Genomic DNA, 4,331 nt, shown 5'->3' with positions numbered 1-4,331 from the left:
GTGAGTGCAATTGTATGGTAGTTTGAACACTGTTTGGCATGCCCTTACTTGAGATTGGACTGAAAACTGACCTTTTCCAGTCTTGTGGCCACTGCTGAGTTTTCCAAATTTGCTGGCATATTGAGTGCAGCACTTTAACAGCGTCATCTCTGAACAGCCTCTGTGCTAAAAAGCCCAGAGTTCCTGCATCACTATGATAGCTCAATTCACATTGTTGTGTGGCACTATGCCAGGCAATTTACACTAAAGATCAGATTTTAAATTTACATCAGATAATCACTATTACCTCTATTGTTGAGGTTGATGGTTTTGGAGAAGTGGAGAGATTGAGAAGGCAACTTTTTAACTCAAAGAGCCATTTTCCATTGGTAACCCTAAGACACTAGAGAAAAAAAAAACACCAATACAATATATTAACACATATATAGAGAATTTAGAAAGATGGTAATGATGACCCTATATGCAAGACAGCAAAAGAGACACAGATGTAAAGAATAGACTTTTGGACTTTGTGGGAGAAGGCGAGGGTGGGATGATTTGTGAGAATAGCATTGAAACATGTATATTATCATATGTGAAATAGATCGCTGGTCCAGGTTCGATGCATGAGACAGGGTGCTCAAGGCTGGTGCACTGGGATGACCCTGAGGGATGGGATGGGAAGGGAGGTGGGAAGGAGGGTCAGGATGGGGAACAAGTGTACACCCATGGCTGATTCATGTCAATGTATGGCAAAAACCACCACAATATTGTAATTAGCCTCCAATTAAAATAAATAAAAGAAAAAAGAAAAAAAAGAGTTCTAAAACTAATAAGCAGTTTTCCTCTCAGAACATTTCAGAGGTCTTGGATCACTGTAGTTTCTTTCTCTCATGTTAACACCACCATACCAGAAAGACATTTCTAGATTCATTTTATTGATGGGGAACCTGAAGTTCAGAGAACATAAGAAATATTGCCTGGATGATGTAATTCATGACTTAACACAGAAGAGCCTTGAATCCAGGCTTGTCTGGCTCCAAATTCTGTATCATTTTATTTTGATTCTATGATGTCCTAGAAGGCAAAAAGCATGCTCCTTTGAAATGTGTCTGATAGCTTGCTAGAATCAATCTACAACATAGTTTTGGGGGTGGTTTAAATAATTTTGTTTCAGATGATACAGTAATCTCCTTGGCACTGAGGAGAAATTAAAAGGAAAAGTAATATAGCAGGAATTGTAACTGAAACTTCCTAATTGCTATCTAGGTGGCAAGTATTACAAACAAAAATTAACCAAATGACAGGAAAAGAAAAATCAAAGAACAAATTTTATTGGAACTGTTTAAATCAGGTGTTTTCTTTTAAAATTTTGGCTTTTCTTTTTGAAGTGCTGATACAGAGATTGAAAGACTGAATTTTAGAAATATTTAGATAATTACATATTTTTCATGTTACAAGCAACATCAGTTCTGTTACTGTCTTCAAACAGGTATGAAAGTGATTATAAATAATTGAAATAGTCAATAAATACATGTTCATTGACCTCCTGAATTTTCATGTTTCAGGAAATGAAGAATTGAAACACTGATCATGATTCCAGTAAATGAGAGCATCCCCCTGGAGTTCATTCTCTTAGGCTTCTCAGATCGACCATGGCTAGAGTTTCCACTCTTTGTGGTCTTCTTCATTTCTTACATGGTGACTATCTTTGGGAATCTGACCATTATTCTAGTGTCATGCCTGGACTCCAGACTCCAGACTCCCATGTATTTCTTTCTTACCAATCTGTCATTCCTAGATCTTTGCTACACCACAAGTACGGTTCCACAATTGCTGGTAAATTTGCACAGCACCAGGAAGGTAATCAGTTATGGTGGCTGTGTGGCCCAGCTGTTCATATTTCTGGCTTTGGGGGCCACTGAATGTGTTCTGCTGCCCATCATGTGCTTTGATAGGTTTGTAGCTATTTGTCGGCCTCTCTATTACTCAGTCATCATGCACCAAAGGCTCTGCCTCCAGTTGGCAGCTGCATCCTGGATTACTGGTTTCAGCAACGCAATGTGGTTTTCTATCCTGGCTCTCCAACTGCCACTCTGTGGCCCCTTTGTACTAAATCACTTTCTCTGTGAAGTCCCTGTTCTGTTCAAATTGTCATGTGTTGACACCACAGCAAATGAGGCTGAACTCTTCTTTCTAAGTATGCTATTCCATCTAGTACCCTTTACACTTATTGTTATGTCATATGCTTTTATTGCCTGAGCAGTGTTGAGGATCCAATCTGCTGAAGGCAGACAAAAAGCATTTGGAACCTGTGGCTCCCATCTACTTGTGGTGTCACTTTTTTATGGTACAGCCATCTCCATGTACATGCAGCCACCTTCACCCAGCTCCAAGGACCGGGGAAAGATGGTTTCCCTCTTTTATGGAATTGTTGCACCCATGCAGAATCCCCTGATATATACACTTAGAAACAAAGAGGTAAAGAGGACTTTAAAAGGTTATTGGCAAGAGTCTTCTCAATCAGGAAATAAACATTAAAAAGAAAAAATAGGCCCACAATGGAGTCAGTTATACTGAGTCCATGTAACTGTACAAAGACTTGAATACCTAACATAATTGCCATCTCAATCCACCAAGAATGTAACTTTTACTCAGACAACCTGGAATTATTTGGTTAGCACTAAGGGTAACCTTGCCCGAAACAATGCATTTTTTGCTATAATTCCCTTTGGGTTTTGGGTGTTTCTTGTTGTCATTTTGCCCCTTTTATGCCTTAAAATTTTTTTTCTTTCTACAGCTAAGCAGAGGCATTTTTTATTTGTTCAGTGGGATGTTACCTGATTCATGAATCATTCAGTACAGCCAACTAGATCTTTAAAATTCATTTGATTGAATTTTGTTATTTAACATGAGGAATATGCTGATAAGCTTTGTAAATGTTTAGTGTTTATGCAGCTTACTAACTTCTCTTCAACTTGTCCTGTTTTCATCATTCCTCGGAGAACTATTTTGATTGTGAAGTGAAAGTCTCTCAGTCATGTCCAACTCTTTGCAACCCTCTACACTATAGAGTCCATGGAATTCTCTAGGCCAGAATACTGGAGTGGGTAGCTTTTCCCTTCTCCAGGGGATCTTCCCAACCCAGGGATCCAACCCAGGATCTTCCCAACCAAGAAATCAAACCCAGGTCTCTTGCATTGCAGGCAGATTCTTTACCAGCTGAGCCACAACTATTTTGATTACTTCCCACAAATAAAAGTTTATTGATGGGAAGTTACATTAGTCTTTTGTTGCCTAAACCTATTTATTAAACAAATATCCAGAATTAGTCTTCCAGTTCACCAGAAACTATATAATCTCAATATTTTCAAATTTATTTTTATGTTTGTATAAGTTGGTGTAACTTAGACACGACTGATGTGACTTAGCAGCAACAGCAGACCTTTCTAAGAATATTAAAAAAGCCAGCAATCATTTCTCTGGTAATACCATATGCACACACACACCTTTTTTTTATATAATTAGAAGAAATTTACCAAAACCCTGAAATATAACAACTTTAAATTTGGATATGAAGTTCACAACCCTAGTTTAAAATTTTCAATACCACACTCATGTCAACACAATATTAAAAACCGCAATGATTTATATTTTAGAATTAAACTCAGATTTTCCATTCTCTGTGCTTAGTCACAGAGTCATGTCTGACTCTGTGACCCTATGGACTGCAGTCTGCCAGGCTCCTCTGCCCATGGGGATTCTCCAGGCAAGAATACTGGAGTGGGTTGCCATGCCCTCCTGCAGGGCATCCCTTCCCAACTCACGCATCGAACCCAGGTCTCCCACATTGCAGGAGGATTCTTTACCATCTGAGCCACCAGGGAAGTCCTTCCATTCTCTACTCTCATGTTTTCCTCCTCATTAGAAACATCCTTTTTTATTTCCTTCATAGATCAAATCCTAGGCATTCATTAATTTTCCTTCCTTGAAATATTTTTCATATTCTCTCCATTTATTAATATTTTCAGTATTCGCATAAACTCCAAAACATAGCCTAGAGATTAAAATAACATATCTTTAATGATTTCCAATGATTTTTTTGTTTCATACACATGTTTCTTTCACAATAGCTTCACTGCATTTTAGTCTTCTTGAGGGAACATTATCTATACCATAAGTATTGGATTACTACACTGTACATTTACCATATCACCTTTCAGTTCAGTTCAGTTCAGTTCAGTCGCTCAGCCCAGATGTTCAAGCTTGTTTTAGAAAACTCAGAGGAACCAGAGATCAAATTGCCAACATCCGCTGGATCATCAAAAAAGCAAGAGACTTCCAGAAAAACA

The 4,331-nt window shown here is 38.2% G+C and overlaps 1 pseudogene; it reads left to right on the top strand.

Annotated features, from left to right (window-relative positions):
- The first annotated feature begins 1,572 nt into the window (after positions 1-1,572).
- On the top strand, positions 1,573-2,513 carry LOC102412299 (annotated as a pseudogene).
- Positions 2,514-4,331: the final 1,818 nt, after the last annotated feature.

This window comes from Bubalus bubalis, chromosome 2 (assembly GCF_019923935.1).
Source record: "Bubalus bubalis isolate 160015118507 breed Murrah chromosome 2, NDDB_SH_1, whole genome shotgun sequence".
NCBI lineage: Eukaryota > Metazoa > Chordata > Mammalia > Artiodactyla > Bovidae > Bubalus > Bubalus bubalis.
The sequence above is the reverse complement of the archived record's forward strand: the minus strand, read 5'-3'. Positions and strand labels throughout refer to the sequence as shown.